The following is a 17,240-nucleotide window of genomic DNA, read 5'->3' as shown; positions in this document are numbered from 1 at the left end:
AACTTCTGACTTCAACTGTATAATTAGCGTTTCATTATTTATTTTTCCATATTTTCCAATTGTTTTTGTGATAAAAAAAAATACAATTAACATTGAAATTACATTCTTTAAGAGTCCTTTTTAAGTAGTAGTATTTTGATACTTTGTGCAAGGCAATTGATTTAAACATGAAACACTTTGTGGATGGGGCTTCCCGAGTGGTGCAGCGGTCTAAGACACTGCGCAAACTGCATTGCTACAGATTCTTGTTTGATACCCGTGCGGAGTTGGGATTATGGTTCATTGTTTAGCTAGCTAGCTGGTTACATGTCTTAACAAAAGACTCCACTATGCACGTATCCATTTAAATAGAATGTTTCTGCGACAACTTACGTAACGTTAGCTGGTAAATTCACTCAGGCTATATACTCTGATTTCGGAGCAGTCTCGTCTGAGTGTGCCAGAGCACAGAATAACTGACGAATTTACGAACACTCAACACCCGTTGAATATGGCCGGTGTCTCTAAACGTTGGCAAAAAAATGTAAATTGTTGCCAGCAGCACAGTTGCAGTCACCAACGATCTGGATAACAGCAGAGCTAACCAGCTCTGCTAGGGCGATTAAAATGGTCAGCGTGAGCTGTTCTCTCATTTGTTTCCTTGAAGTAGCTAGTAAGCTAGCCAGCGTTAGGCAGTTTGCTTGACTGCTGTTGTTAGAACAGAACACTCGGGATCATACCTTAAGAAGATGGGTGGAGCTAAAGCTTAAGAGGATGTGAATGATGCTGAATGGGTGTAAACAAAGAAGAAGTCTCCAGTTGGTGTACCAAAACATTCAAAGGCCATTTCCTCAAAAGTGAGGTTCAAGATGATCAACTTTCAAAGCAGAATTACTTTCCCGTTTTTCCTCAACTGTAGTGTATGATATACACGGCAGTAGACTATAAGCGTGAATGAAACACCATTATCAAAAGTGACAGTAAATGCGATTATGCATGTAATGCTTTTATTTTAAAGGTGAATTTTTATGGTGAAAATTATCTTCCCCAAACTTGAAACTCACTCAATGCTTACGTATGCTAGTTAGGCTCTACACCCCTTGTAAAGTGGAGTAATGTACTTAGTTGTAAAAAATTATTTTGCCACTTTAGTTGTGATACAAAACATATGGGCTAGGCTACATGAGGTGTGCGATATGATTAGATGATTAGAAAAAGTCACAAAAAAAGGTATTGTTTCTTGCCTTACGCTGTCATTCACAAGTGATAATATATCATTCACAAGTTATAGGCTAATATTGTCACCCATCAGACTATTCTTGATTTAATATTATCTTTAGATATACTAAATAATATACGTGTGACTTTTTTTTTGTTGATTGAGAATGGACCATTATTATGCACATGTCTCGAAACAGGGGCAGGAGAAAAAAATACATGTCATGCACTTAAATAGGGAATGGAGGATGCTTTTCCCAAGGTAAATTTTCATGCCAGCCAGGTAGGCTGTACTCCTGTTGTAAAGATAAGCCATGTGCTTAATATTAGGAAAGTTCAGAAATAAAAATAGTAGGCCTAGCCTATAGAAAGCTAATGGGATACTCCTATTTTTAATAGAGGCCATCTCTCTGTTTTCTCACGCAATTGCATAGCCTATAGAAATGTTGCGCAACGTGAGCTCATGGGCTCTCATGAAGTGTTTAATTAGATTTTTGATTACATTTGCATTGATGTCAGAGTGATTAGAGGGAGAATAGAGTGCTGAGTACCAGGTAGTTAGCAAGTTTGGTAGGCTACTAATGACCATCAGCAGAATCAGAGCTTAGAGAAGCCTAATTACTGTGACTAAACGGTCAAGTGGAATTTGACTGCCTTCATGACTCGTGATACGCGGTAATACGGTCACCGCAGCAGCCCTACTATTGGAGCACTGCAATTGTCTGTCTGTCTGTCTGTCTGTCTGTCTGTCTGTCTGTCTGTCTTCCCCTCTTTCTATTTCTCTCTTTCCTATCGCTCCCCCTCTCTCTCTCCCACCATTGGCTGTGGTGTTCCTTGCGGAGCAAGAGGGAGAGGGCGAGAAAGTGGGTATGATGAGGTGTGGCTCTAAAGGTATTTGGAGAAGACAGGAAGAGAGACAGAGACTGCGAGAGACAGAGACCGGTTCTGAGACAGTGGTAGAGAGACCGATATGGTCAGAAATAAAAAGTGACAGACAGACAGACACACAGAGACATTACACCAGGATGAGTACAGACAGTGTCTTCACACAGCAGGGTTTCTCTATTCCTCCTCTGATCCTGACAGACCTCTGATCATAAACAACATGATACGGGCTGCAGCAGAACATGCTCCTCCAGGGGCCTCCAGATGGCCCCGCAGTGGAATGGACAGATTCTAAGCATACAGAACATGCAGAATTATATAATACTAACCAATATCACAGATATGTGATTTGCTGGTTTTACCATGGTACTGTAAGTATGCAGACAGAACTATTTGGCCATGAAGTCTAATGGCTGAAGAGCATTGCATTTGCATTGTTTGTGTAACAAGTAGGTTGTTTTCACTCCAGTAACAGTTGGCTATTAGATATCAGGGAAGTTGTCACTGCATGGTGGCAAAGTCTCACCAGCTAGTTCACATCTGTCTACAAGCTATTGGGAATTGTTTTGGCGTTGACCCAGTGAATATACTCCCCACAACTAGAACTCTACTGGGCTTCGGTATTCAACTGGATTGGCCTGATCTGGTTGTTCTCTGTCCCATTTGAGCTCAGTGAGTTGTTGCATTAAATGATCAGTCTGTCTCTGTTGTTAGTTTGTGAGACAGAGAGAGATGGTTCGGAAACATGTCTGGCTGCGGCCCAGAACGCTGTAGCTGGCTTAGGCTCCAAGACGATGTAATCAGTCCTTAGACAAAGACAAGAAGTCTGGACCGTAACAGGACAACTCTGTTCCCTTTGCCCATGACATCAGGATCAAACCCTGGACCTTCCCGTTACAGTAGCAGTGTCACTGACTGGTATGGAGGTGTGGAAGACAGATGCAGAGAATGGGCTGTCTAGTTCTGTCCTTGGTAAAGGATAGGTAAAGATGATTAACGCACAGAGGGGTTAATGAGACACCCTCAATCCATTACACCACCTTAGGCATCACTACCAGGATACCATTAGTTGCAAGTTGTGTTTTAGTTTTCTGAACAGAACCCCAGTAGCTTATCAATGAGCAAACCAATCCCCAATGCAGCTTATTCACTCTCCAATGGAGAGAGACAGTGAAAGGCTGAGGTGAGGGACAGCTTGTTAATGTAAGGCTGCAGGAAGCCTGTTAGTCTTATTAGGGCGTAGTTTCTCAATGTCAAGCCAGGACTAGATACACAGGGACTTCATTCTGCCATGATGTGCCTCTCTCCCTCTATCTCTCTATGTCTCTGTCTCTCTCCTTCCCTCTCTCTCTTTCTCTCCTTTTTTTCTCCCTCTACACCCGCGCTTTCTTTCCCCATACTCTTTCTTTATCCCCCACTCTCACTCTCACTCTCACCCCCCCCCAACCCCCTCTTCTCTGATAGAGGGGGCCCCATGCCCCAGTAACAGGTTTGATTGGAAAGCAACTCGCACCCGGCAACCAATCCCCCGGCAGCGCCACACACACCGTTTCCGTAGCAACTGGAGGGCAGGGGGTAGAAAGAATGATTTGGTCTATCGAGCTAGCCAGACTACTGTGGTGGGGGACTAGGCCTCCATGAGAGGGGGATGGGGTGGGGAGGAGAAGGAGGAGTACTGGACCAGAGAGGAGAGAAGAGGAGTGTAGCTCTATATGTCTCTATATGATCTCACACTGTGTCAGAGAGAGGGACATTTATTAAGATAAATATTATCATGTCAGATTCCAGATCTGGACCATGAATGTTGAAAACATCTTGATTTCAGGGGAGGGATAAATAAACCATACTGGAGGTAATGAAGCAACCCTCAACTATGAAAGCCACATAGCCACTCTAGACCCAAACTGTTACAGACCTATATCCATCCTGTCATGCCTTTCTAAAGTCTTCGAAAGCCAAGTTAACAAACAGATCACTGACCATTTCGAATCCCACCGTACCTTCTCCGCTGTGCAATCCGGTTTCCGAGCTGGTTACAGCTGTACCTCAGCCACGGTCAAGGTACTAAAAAATATCATAACCGGCATTGATAAAAGACAGTATTGTGCAGCCGTCTTCATCGACCTGGCCAAGGCTTTTGACTCTGTCAATCACCGTATTCTTATCGGCAGACTCAACAGCCTTGGTTTCTCAAATGACTGCCTCGCCTTGTTCACCAACTACTTCTCAGATAGAGTTCAGTGTGTCAAACTGGAGGGCCTGTTGTCCGGACCTCTGGCAGTCTCTATGGGGGTACCAAAGGGTTCAATTCTCGGGCCGACTCCTTTCTCTATATATATCAACGATGTCGCTCTTGCTGCGGGTGATTCCTTGATCCACCTCTATGCAGACGACACCATTCTTTATACATCTGGCCCTTCTTTGGACACTGTGTTAACAAACCTCCAAACGAGCTTCAACGCCATACAACACCTCTTCCGTGGCCTCCAACTGCTCTTAAACGCTAGTAAAACTAAATGCATGCTTTCAACCGATTGCTGCCCGCACCCGCCCGCCCGATTAGCATCACTAATCTGGACGGTTCTGACTTAGAATATGTGGACATCTACAAATAACTAGGTGTCTGGCTAGACTGTAAACTCTCCTTCCAGACTCATATTAAACATCTCCAATCCAAAATTAAATCTAGAATCAGCTTCCTATTTCACAACAAAGCCTCCTTCACTCACGCTGTCAAACATACCCACGTAAAACTGACTATCCTACCGAGACTCGACTTCGGGGATGTCATTTACAAAATAGCCTCCATCACTCTACTCAGCAAACTGGATGCAGTCTACATATTCGTCGCCAGACCCACTGGCTCCAGGTCATCTATAAGTCTATGCTAGGTAAAGCTCCGCCTTATCTCAGCTCACTGGTCACCATAACAACACCCACTCGTAGCATGAGCTCCAGCAGGTATATCTCACTGGTCATCCCCAAAGTCAACACCCCCTTCGGCCGCCTTTCCTTCCAGAATTGCAAAAATCGCTGAAGTTGGAGACTTATATCTCCCTCACTAACTTTAAGCATCAGCTATCTGAGCAGCTTACCGATCGCTGCAGCTGTACACAGCCCATCTGTAAATAGCCCATCCAACTACCTATCTCATCCCCATATTGTCTTTATTTACTTTTTTGCTCCTTTGCACACCACTATTTCTGCTTGCACATCATCATCTGCACATCTATCACTCCAGTGTTAATTTGCTAAATTGTAATTACTTCGCTACTATGGCCTATTTATTGCCTTACCTCCTTACGCCATTTGCACACACTGTATATAGACTTTTTCTATTGTGTTATTGACTGTACGTTTGTTTATTCCATGTGTAACTCTGTGTTGTTGTTTGTGTCGCACTGCTTTGCTTTATCTTGGCCAGGTTGCAGTTGTAAATGAGAACTTGTTCTCAACTGGCCTACCTGGTTAAATAAAGGTGTTTTTTAACGTTTTTTTAATAATAGAATTGTAGTATAGCCTATGTCTATCTTTCTTTTAAGGAAGATGGCCTCCTCTACTTCTCCTCCTGGCCCTACATGCCTTTGCCAATGGGGTAATTCATTGTTTTTTGTTTGTATCTGTCACAGTGTTGTTGCTGTTTGTTTAGAAAGTGTCTTTCTCCCTTGATTTGGGCAGTCGATTCAAAATGGGGGCCTGTACTGGCTGGCTGGATTGTTCCACTTGGAGCCAGCTGTCACACAGCCGCCAAAAACTGGGCTTTTTGGAGATTACCGCCTCTGAACCAGTTCTCTCTGGTTACTAGAATGGGATTAACAGCTGTGTGTTTGTATGTGCCTGTTTTCAGTGTGTGCCAGAGAGAGAATGAAAAAAAGAAAAATAGAGAGAGAGAAAAATAGTGTGACTTTGTTTACACTTTCCCAGATTCCTTTGTTGCCCTCTGATAGATGTGATTCAGTCACGTCCCTCTCTGTTTAATCTTGCCGCCATTTTGTTGTCTGGTGTCTAAGGCCCCCCTCTCTCTCTCTCTCTCTCTCTCTCTCTCTCTCTCTCTCTCTCTCTCTCTCTCTCTCTCTCTCTCTCTCTCTCTCTCTCTCTCTCTCTCTCTCTCTCTCTCTTTCGCCGTCTCTCTCTCTCTTTGGTGGCTGCAGTCAGGCTTGAATCCCCAGAACGGTTACCATGGCAACACCACTGAAGGCTTATCTAAACCCATGACAACGACTAATGCACTAGTAAGATTTGCCATGCCATGGTTTGGGACTGAGAGGGGGGAGGGGAGGGTGGACCACCGATCATACTGATTGTTTCAATCGTACAGCAACAATTAAATTCTTATGGATGCGTCAGTGGGTATGTGGAGTGTACGAGCTTGCGTCCCCATCAACAAGCTATTAGTCTACGTTGAAATATCTCAAGCACCACCAAAGTGGTACACATGTTTCACATTGAGAAGCTACTCACCGACACACCGGTAATATGTGTCTGGTTCCTTCTTCAGTGATGTGTTTAATCAGCAGTTACCCTGGCGTGTTTGTGCATGTGTGTGTGTGTGTGTGTGTGTGTGTGTGTGTGTGTGTGTGTGTGTGTGTGTGTGTGTGTGTGTGTGTGTGTGTGTGTGTGTGTGTGTGTGTGTGTGTGTGTGTGTGTGTGTGTGTGTTTGTGCGTGTTAAATCTCTGCATTGTCGGCTTTCTTTCTTCCAGAGTCCAGAAGGACCTCTCCGTTGGGTGTGAGAATTTTCAAATACATTTCTCCTCCATTTTTACTCCATCTAGAAAGGATTGCATTTTGCTGCTCTGGACGGTTTGTAATTTAGAAAGCGTTTCCCGTAAATACAGCTATTGTCGGAGGTGTAGTCAAACATTCATGAGAGAGTGGAATCTGGGGAAAAGCAGGAATCTAGGTCATGGATGTGCTGGCGAGTCTCAGCCTCCTTCACTGAGTATGCCTCTCTCCCTCTTTCTCTCTCTCTCTCTCTCTCTCTCTCCCTATATCCCCTTTGTCTTCAGAGCTCACTCTCCCTCTTTCGTACTCTAACTCACCACTCATCTCCTCCCCATTTCCTCTCAGCTTACTTCTCTCTCATCAACTTGTACTTTCTCCTTCTCCCACTTCTTCTCTACACTCTTCACCCCCCCTTCCTCCTCTCATTTGTATTCCTCTTCTCTTCTCATCTTCTGCCCTCTCATCTCTCTGTGTCTTCTCTCCCCTTCCTCTACCTCCTCTCTCAGTTAAGTCTTCTTTATAGCTTTTATTTTCACTTCTTGTTCTTTTTCTTCAAAATGTGTCATTTTTCTTTCGTTGTCTTCTCCAACAACAACGCCTACAACAGGCAGCCAGGGTGCCAAACAATGTTCTCTTTACATTTTTGGGGTGCTGAGCAAATTTCAGGTCTGCTTAGCTCAAACTTGAACCTTGTGATAATACTGTGCAACTTCCGGCACACATTTACTGTGAACACTAAGGCTGTAGGCTACTGTGGCTATTTGATCATAATGTAGGCCTACCAGAGTGGCCTATCATAAAAAACTATATAGAAAATGCATCACATAAAATGTTAACATGGAAATAGCAGTTCTATCATTCAGCCTACAGTAGCAGCCAATGTGTGGTGTTCAATGTAGGCCTACATTCCATGAAGGCTTGACATTAACCTGCTTATCCACTTGTCGAACAGGCCCCCATTAACATCAATGGGCTGTAGTGGAGTGGGTCGAGAGTTTCAAGTTCCTTGGTGTCCACATGACCAACGAACTGTCATGGTCCAAACATACCAAGACAGTCGTGAAGAGGGCACGACAAAAACTTTTCCCTCTCAGGAGACTGAAAAGATTTGGCATGGGTCCCCAGATCCTCAAAAGGTTCAACAGCTGCACCATCGAGAGCATCCTGACTGGTTGCATCACCGCCTGGTATGGTAACTGCTCGGCATCTGACGGTAAGGCGCTACAGAGGGTGGTGCGTACAGCCCAGTACATCACTGGGGCCAAGCTTCCTACCATCCAGGACCTATAACATAGGCGGTGTCAGAGGAAAGCCCATAGTTTTCTCCGCTACCGCACAGCAAGCGGTACCGGAGCGCCAAGTCTAGGACCAAAAGGCTCCTTAACAGCTTCTACCCCCAAGCCATAAGGATCCTGAACAATTAATCATATGGCCACCCGGACTATTTACATTTCCCCCCCCCACCCCATTTGTTTTGTACACTGCTGCTACTCGCTGTTTATTATCTATGCATAGTCATCTCACCCCTACCTACATGTACATATTTCTTCAACTAACCTGTGCTCCCGCACACTGACTCGGTACCCGTACTCCCTGTATATAGCCTCGTTATTGTTATTTTATTGTGTTACTTTTTATTATTGTGTTACTTTAGTTTATTTGGTAAATATTTTCTTTACTCTTCTTGAACTGCACTGTTGGTTAAGGGCTTGTAAAAAAGCATTTCACGGTAAGATCTTCACTTGTTGTATTGTGTGCATGTGACAAGTTTGATTTGATTTGTCCTTCAGAGCAGGAGGTGACTGAACATTTTGTTGTCTTGTTTGATGCAAGAAACCACTTTACAAAATAATATGTGTTATTATTCCCATACCATTATTACATAGAATCAGACACATTATGCCACCCTCTGCCTATTGGCTACTGTCACGTTCCTGACCTTATTTCCTTTGTTTAGTCTTTGTTTAGTTGGTCAGGATGTGACCTGGGTGGGTATATTCTATGTGTTGTGTCTCATTGGTTTAGGTGTGTCTGATTGGCCTGATATGGTTCTCAATCAGAGGCAGGTGTTTTACGTTGTCTCTGATTGGGAACCATATTTAGGTAGGCTGTGTTCACTGTTTGTTTGTGGGTGATTGTTCCTGTTCATTGCGTTCTTTGTTTTCACTAGGTTCACATGTTCAGGTCTGTAGCGTCGTTGGTTTCATTCTGTTTATTGTTTTTGTTCGTGTTTAATAAGTGTTCCAATAAATATGGAAACGTACCACGCTGCGATTTGGTCCTCCTCTCCTTCATCCAATGACGAGAGACGTTACAGCTACTTAACTTACTCAAGTCTGTCTCAAAATACAACACTGCCCCTTTAAAAAAAGCTCTTTACCTGACTCGCTTTTCAAAGATTGCTATAAATGTACAAGTTTTGTGCTCTTGTAGGAAGCAATCACTCCCCTATCGCTGACTACAAATTAGCTATAACTGTGCTAATAACTCACTAACTAGCAAAGAATATGAACAAATGTGCACACGTGGCTACATGCAGCTCTTGCTTTGATCTCAAAACAAGCTCATAAAAATCGCGACCGCTCATGTTGTAAAACAGTCCAGTTCAAAGTGAATGGCGCAAATCCATATATGGCAATGTTTTATTTGCATATAGGCCTCCTGCAGCTCTGATTGGTTGTGCCGCACCGGTCTGTGTATTGGACAGGCCTGAGTTGTGCCTGTCAATGCAATAGAATACTACTCCAATGCGCTCTGCCAACAACAAAATCTCTTGCATAGCTAGCTTGTTAAACAAAGTCTTGCATAGTTCGTTTTGTTTCGGTATTTTGCTTTGAAAGTGGTTAATATTGCGTTGATTTGATCACAATTCCCACAGTAAAAGGAAACGTTGATAGTGTTAACTAAAGGGGAAAACTCTAGAAAGTTGAGTGAAGTTCAAGCTCGTCCATTTCTACACTGCTTAAGCCGCACATACGCGCAGCTTAGAGGTAACATTGGAGAGAAATATGGACTCCCAATACCCCAAATGTTAAACTAGAATACATTACAACAAAAAATTAGGTATTGACGGACAGCTCATTCACGGACACTGACTTGTAGTAATGGTTCTGTTGACCTCTATCACTCATGGAGAAGGTCATGCTGTCAGCTCTTTTACAGGCCGTCTCACAACACAGCAGTGACACAGACCAACACATTACCACTGGTAACCTCGTGAGGCTGTCTCCAGTGTAACCATGGCCAGGCTGGCTGGCTGGTTGGTTGGTTTGCTGACTGGCTGGCTTCACCATTGGTGTCACACCAGACCGCTCTCTGCCAGATGAAAGCCAAGTTCTTCTTACACAATAAAATGTCAGAATAGGGATGCTGTAGTCTGTATTGCTGTAAAATATAATACATCTCCCCTGCTGTGTGTTTGTGTGTGTGTGTGTTTGTTTAAATGAGTGGGTATAAGTGTATGTTTGTGTGTGTGGCAATTCCACGATAACGGAATTGTGCTGACACTGTAACGACTCTCGTGGGATGAAGAAGGAGACCAAGGTGCAGCGTGGTAGGCGTTCATGATTTTTAATAAACTGAACACCGCAACAAAAATGACAAAGTAGAAAAAACGAAAGCGCACAGCTCTGTCAGGCAACAAAACAGCTAAACTGAAAATAGAAAACATAGAATCTCCCACCCGAGTCACACCCTGACCTAACCAAACATAGAGAATAAATAAGGATCTCTAAGGTCAGGGCGTGACAGTATCCCCCCTTCCCAAAGGTGCGTACTCGGGCCGCAAACCTGAACCTATAGGGGAGGGTCCGGGTGGGCATCTACTCTCGGTGGGGGCTCCGGTGGGGGGCTCCGGTGCGGCACGCAGACCCCACCCCGCTTTAGGCTCCCCCCACTTCGGTGGCGCCTCCGGTGCAGGGATCGTCGACGGGACCTCCGGACCGTAGATCATCGCCGGAGGCTCTGGACTACAGACCACCGCTGGCGGCTCTGGACTGCAGATCGCCGCTGGAGGCTCGGGACTGCAGATCGCCGTTGGAGGCTCAGGACTGCAGATCGTCGCCGGAAGCTCTGGACTGGGAAGGAATACCCGCTGGAGGATCTGGACTGCAGCTCGTCGCTGAAGACTCTGGACTGCAGATCATCGCTGGAGGCTCCGGACTGGGGACCGTCGCTGAAGGTTTCCGGACTGGGGACTGCCGCTGAAGGCTCCGGACTGGGGACCGTCGCTGGAGGCTCCAGACTGGGGACCGTTGCTGGAGGCTCCGGACTGGGGACCGTCGCTGCAGGCTCCTTGCCATGGATCATCACTGCAGGCTCCGGGCCATGGATCATCACTGGAGGCTTCGTGACATCGATTATCACTACAGGCTCCGGGCCTTGGATCATCACTGGAGGCTTCGTGCCATGGATCATCACTGGAGGCTCCGGGCCATGAATCATCGCTGGAGGCTTCGTGCCATGGATTATCACTAGAGGCTCCGGGCCATGGATTATCACTGGAGGCTTCGTGCCATGGATCATCACTACAGGCTCCGGGCCATGGATCATCACTGGAGGCTTCGGACCATGGATCATCACTGGAGGCTTCGTACGTGGAGCTGGAACAGGTCTCACCGGACTGAGGAGACGTACTGGAAGCTTGGTGCGGGGAGCTGCCACAACACGTTCTGGCTGGATACCCACTTTAGCTCGGTGAGTGTGGAGAGCTGGCACGGGACGCACTGGGCTATGAAGGTGCACTGGAGACATAGTGCATAGAGCCGGCGCAGGAAATGCTGGGCCGTGGAGGCGCACTGGAGGTCTGGAGCATAGAGTTGGCACAATGCGTCCTGGCTGAATCCCCCCTGTAGCACGGCAAGTGCGGGGAGCTAGAACAGGCCGCACTTGGTTGTGCTGGCGAACTGGGGATACCGTGCGTAGAGCTGGCGCATGATATCCTGGACCGAAGAGACGCACCGGAAGCTAGGAGCGTTGAGCCGGCACAATCCGTCCTGGCTGAATGCCCACTCTAGCACGACAACTGCGGTGAGCTGTAATATAGTGCACCGGGCTGTGACTGCGCACTGGAGACATGGTGCGCATCACCGCATAACACGGTGCCCGACCGGTCACACGCTCCCCACGGTAAGCACGGGGAGTTGGCTCAGGTCTAAACCCTGACTCCGCCAATCTCCCCGTGTGCCCCCCCCCCCCCCCCCCCCCCCTATTTTTTGGAGCTGCCTCTCGGGCTTCCGTGCTGGCCGTGACACCTTGTATAGTTGCTCCCTCCTTGCTGCCTCTGTCTGCTCCCATGGGAGGCGATCCCTCCTAGCCAGGATCTCCTCCCAAGTCCAGGATCCTTTACCATTCAGGATGTCATCCCACGTCCATTCCTCCTGACCACGCTGCTTGGTATTTTTGTGGTGGGGAGTTCTGTAACGACACTCGTGGGTTGAAGAAGGAGACGAAGGTGCAGCGTAGTAGGCGTTCATGATTTTTAATAAACTGAACACCGCAACAAAAATAACAAAGTAGAAAAAACGAAAGCGCACAGTTCTGTCAGGCAACAAAAGAGCTAAACAGAAAATAGAAAACATAGAATCTCCCACCCGAGTCACACCCTGACCTAACCAAACATAGAGAATAAATAAGGATCTCTAAGGTCAGGGCGTGACAGACACTGACTTTTTCACTTTAAAATGTATTCCAAACCAAAACCATTTCCTTAACAAACCATACAGCTCTATGCACAATGACTAATTAAAACAATGTACACACTAAATAAATAAAGATTTACTAGAAAAACAGTGCAGACGCAAAGTTTGGCAACAGAATTACGGTAAAATATCCCTCAGTTTTATTCTGTTATCAAATTTTGTATCTGCACAATTCTTCCTGTAAATGTGTTTTTGTTACATTTTCTGTGGAAAATTTTGAAAGTAGTCCTTGTGCATAGAGTTCTATGGTTTGTTAAACTTTGAAATCAATGGTTTTTGTTTGGTATTCAATTTAAAATTAATAATCTGAGTCTCATCCTAATTCTGTTACCATGGAATTACACTGTGTGGGCCTTCCTTTTTCCATTTATCTGTGTGTTTATGTGTGTGTTGTGTCTGCGTGTGTGCATGTTCAATATGTGCTGTTTGTATTTAATAACACTCTCACCATGTTCCCGCCTGATCAAGCGTCTAAATCCCTAGATCCCCAGGTCACTATCTCCCACTCTTCTTCTTTCCACACCCTCCACTCCTCTCCAACCCCTCCACTCCTCTCTAACCTCTCCCCTCCTCTCCAGCCCCTCCCTTCCTCTCCTCCCCCTCCCCTCCTCTCCAAGTCCTCCTCTCCTCTCCTCTCCTCCCCCTCCCCTGATCTCTAACCCCTCCCCTCCTCTCCTCCCCCTCCCCTCCTCTCTAACCCCTCCCCTCCTCTTCAGCCCCTCCCTTCCTCCCCTCCCCCTCCCCTCCTCTCCAACCCCTCCTCTCCTCTCCTCCCCCTCCCCTCCTCTCCTCTCCTTCCCTCCTTTCTCTCCCCTCCTTTCCTCCCTGGTATTAAAGGGATGAACGCTGTGCCATCTCCAGCAGTGACTAGACGACTGGCTCCGAACCCTCTGCAGATAATCCATTTGTATGTTTTCAATTACGTATCAGTGCTGGGGAACCAGCAGTACAGTAACCACTCGTCCTCAAACTGGAAACGTTGTCCCATTGTGACCTAAATAGCATGCAAAATAAGGGGGGAACAAAAATAGGTCACATTTTCCCCACTTCGCTGCCACTGAATTGTATTTCACCACAGAAATAATCAGGGCCATGTTGGCGTGGCTCGGGGAGATTGAGGGACTGTCGTTGTCCACCTCCTCTTACAGGCAGCAGCCATTTGTATGGTGTCTCTGGTTTGACACATCACATTCTGTGTTACACAAGGAACAGGACAGCCTCAGAAGAGGGGAAATAAAGAGACATTTAGCCAGGTTACCCAACCAGAGTCATTTGTGCTATTCTTGTGTTGGAGTGAAGCTAAGATGCTTGTGGTATATATGTGTTTGAGAGAGTATGTCCAATGATGTCCAATGGAGGTTTGCATTATTATAATGTATACATTAGAGACAATAGAACAGATTTGAATAGGGAGTGTGAATGGCCATAAAGTTTCCCAGGGTTGAAGTATGTATGGACTGCATTCATTAACCTTTACATAAGGCACATTGAGTACATACTGTATATGAGCAGGATATACTAGGACATCAGATCACATTGAAAGGTCACACACTTATTTCATAGCCTCCTTTTCTGCATCACTTTCTTCGTTATCTCTCCGTTTAGACATCCCTCCCCCATTCTCTCTGGTCCTCCCTCTCTCTCTCTCTTCATCATTATGATCATTCTCTACCCACCTCTCTCTTTCTCAGTCTGTCACTTCCACTCTGTCTCAGTTGATCTTTTTCCCTTTCCACATATCTACAATACCAGTCAAAAGTTTGGACACACCTACTCATTTCAGGGTTTTTCTTTATATAGACTATTTTATCAATTGTAGAATAATAGTGAAGACATCAAAACTAGGAAATAGCAAAAAATAGTTAAACAAATGAAAATATATTTTAAATTTGAGATTCTTTAAAGTAGCCACCCTTTGCCTTGATGACAACTTGCACACTGTTGGCATTCTCTCAACCAGCTTCATGAGGTAGTCACCTGGAATGCATTTCAATTAACAGGTGTGCCTTGTTTAAAGTTAATTTGTTGAATTTATTTCCTTCTTAATGCGTTTGAGCCAATCAGTTGTGTTGTGACAAGGTAGGGGTGGTATACAGAAGATAGCCCTATTTGGTAAAAGACTAAGTCCATATTATGGCAAGAACAGCTCAAATAAGCAAAGAGAAACGACCGTCCATCATCACTTTAAGACATGAAGATCAGTACATCCGGAAAATTTCAAGAACTTTGAAAGTTTCTTCAAGTGCAGTCGCAAAAACCATCAAGCGCTATGATGAAACTGGCTCTCATGAGGACCGCCACAGGAAAGGAAGACCCAGAGTTACCTCTGCTGCAGAGGATAAGTTCATTAGAGTTAACTACACCTCAGATTGCAGCCCAAATAAATGCTTCACAGAGTTTAAGTAACAGACACATCTCAACATCAACTGCTCAGAGGAGACTACGTGAATCAGGCCTTAATGGTCGAATTGAGGCAAAGAAACCACTACTAAAGGACACCAATAATAAGAAGAGACTTGCTTGGGCCAAGAAACACGAGCAATGGGCATTAGACCGGTGTAAATCTGTCCTTTGGTCTGATGAGTCCAAGTTTGAGATTTTTGGTTCCAACCGCTGTGTCTTTGTGAAACGCAGAGTAGGTGAACAGTTGATCTCCGCATGCGTGGTTCCCACCGTGAAGCATGGAGGAGGAGGTGTGATGGTGTGGGGGTGCTTTGCTTGTGACACTGTCAGTGATTTATTTAGAATTCAGTGCACACTTAACCAGAATGGCTACCACAGCAATCTGCAGCGATACGCCATCCCATCTGGTTTGTGTTTAGTGGGACTATCATTTGTTTTTCAACAGGACAATTACCCAACACACCTCCAGGCTGTGTAAGGGCTATTTGACCAAGAAGGAGAGTGATGGAGTGCTGCATCAGATGGCCTATTCTTCACAATCACCCGACCTCAACCCAATTGAGATGATTTGGGATGAGTTGGACCGCATAGTGAAGGTAAAGCAGCCAACAAGTGCTCAGCATATGTGGGAACTTCAAGACTTTTGGAAAAGCTTTCCAGGTGAAGTTGGTTGAGAGAATGCCAATAGTCTGCAAAGCTGTCATAAAGGCAAAGGGTGGCTACTTTGAAGAATTTCAAATATAAGATATATTTTGATTTGTTTCACACTTTTTTGGTTACTACATGATTCCATATGTGTTTTTTCATAGTTCTGATGTCTTCACTATTATTCTAAGTTGTAGAAAATAATACAAAGGAAGAAAAACCCTTGAGTGAGTAGGTGTGTCCAAACTTTTGACTTGTACTGTAGCTCTACCTCTCTTTTATTCCTTTTTACTCTGTTCATTATTCACTAGTGTCTGGAGAACTGTTTTAGGCTCAGTAGACCTTGAGCTGAACCCATCATCTCATCCAGACCCTGTTCCACACCCCCTTCCCATTCACATACACTTCTCTCCCCCTCCCTCTCCCTCTAACTCACAACAGCCTGACGAAAACTCCTCCCGACAGACTCATCAATAACCCAGAGCTGCCCAAATGTAGCCTCAGGTCTGTATCAGTCCCAGCCTCATCCCCATCCCAGCCTCAGGTCTGTATCAGTCCCAGCCTTATCCCCATCCCAGCCTCAGGTCTGTATCAGTCGCAGCCTCATCCCCATCTCAGCCTCAGGTCTGTATCAGTCCCACCCTCATCCCCATCCCAGCCTCAGGTCTGTATCAGTCCCAGCCTCATTCATATCTCAGCCTAAGATCTGTATCAGTCCCACCCTCATCCCCATCCCAGCCTCAGGTCTCTATCAGTCCCAGCCTTATCCCCATCCCAGTCTCAGGTCTGTATCAGTCCCAGCCTTATCCCCATCCCAGCCTCAGCTCTACTCCAACATTGGAGGCCAAATTTCAGCTTTGACTACAGCCACAGCCCCAACCCCAGCACTGCCTCAGTTCCAGCTCCAACAAATCCTCAGGCCCAGGCCTAGTTGTATTGCAATTACAGCCCAATTTTAATCTCCAACTCCAAGCCTGAGCCTCAGCCTACGATCTGCTCAAGCTCATACTCAGCCCTATCCCCCATCCTTAACTGTACAGATCCATCCCCAGTCTCAACTCTTATATTTTCCTTAAACCTGCCACACCCACCCTTGCACAGCTCTCCTGCGGGAGCAGAGCAGGGGAGAGGGGCTGTGCTGTGTTGGGTGAAAACCCTCACTCCCCTCCAATGCTCCTAAAGGCTAAACTGTAATAAATGTCACATCTTATCAGGCGGAACATGTTCTGTAGAGCAGACACTGGTGTAGGGGAGGAGAGGGGAGGCAAAGAAAGCCTCAGCTCTCTTCCTGAGCTCATCTCTCCCTAACCTCAATAGAAAGGGACAGCAGAGGAGATGAGAGGGGACCAGAGAGCAGAAAGTTATCTTGGTTTGTCTCTCCTCTTTGTCTTCACCTTTTACCCCCCTGTCACAGACAAGACTCTCTTTTGTCTCTTTCCATTTTTTTATTTTACCTTTTCACCCCTCCTCTTTCTTTTTCTCTTTCTCTCTTTTTATGTATCTCTCTCTCTCCCTTCCTCTTTCAATCCCTCCCTCTTTCTGTTCTGGTCTGGGTCTGTTGAAGGGGAGTTGATAAGAGTTTATGCGAGGTTTAGAGAGAGGAGAGACCTTGGAACGTGAGGAGGAGTGGGGGAGTGAGATGTTTTATGGTCAGGTTTGAGAGGGTGAGAGTGAGATGTATCAACAGA

The sequence above is a fragment of the Salvelinus fontinalis genome, chromosome 16, assembly GCF_029448725.1.
Source record: "Salvelinus fontinalis isolate EN_2023a chromosome 16, ASM2944872v1, whole genome shotgun sequence".
Taxonomy (NCBI): domain Eukaryota; kingdom Metazoa; phylum Chordata; class Actinopteri; order Salmoniformes; family Salmonidae; genus Salvelinus; species Salvelinus fontinalis.
This window is presented reverse-complemented; position numbering follows the sequence as displayed.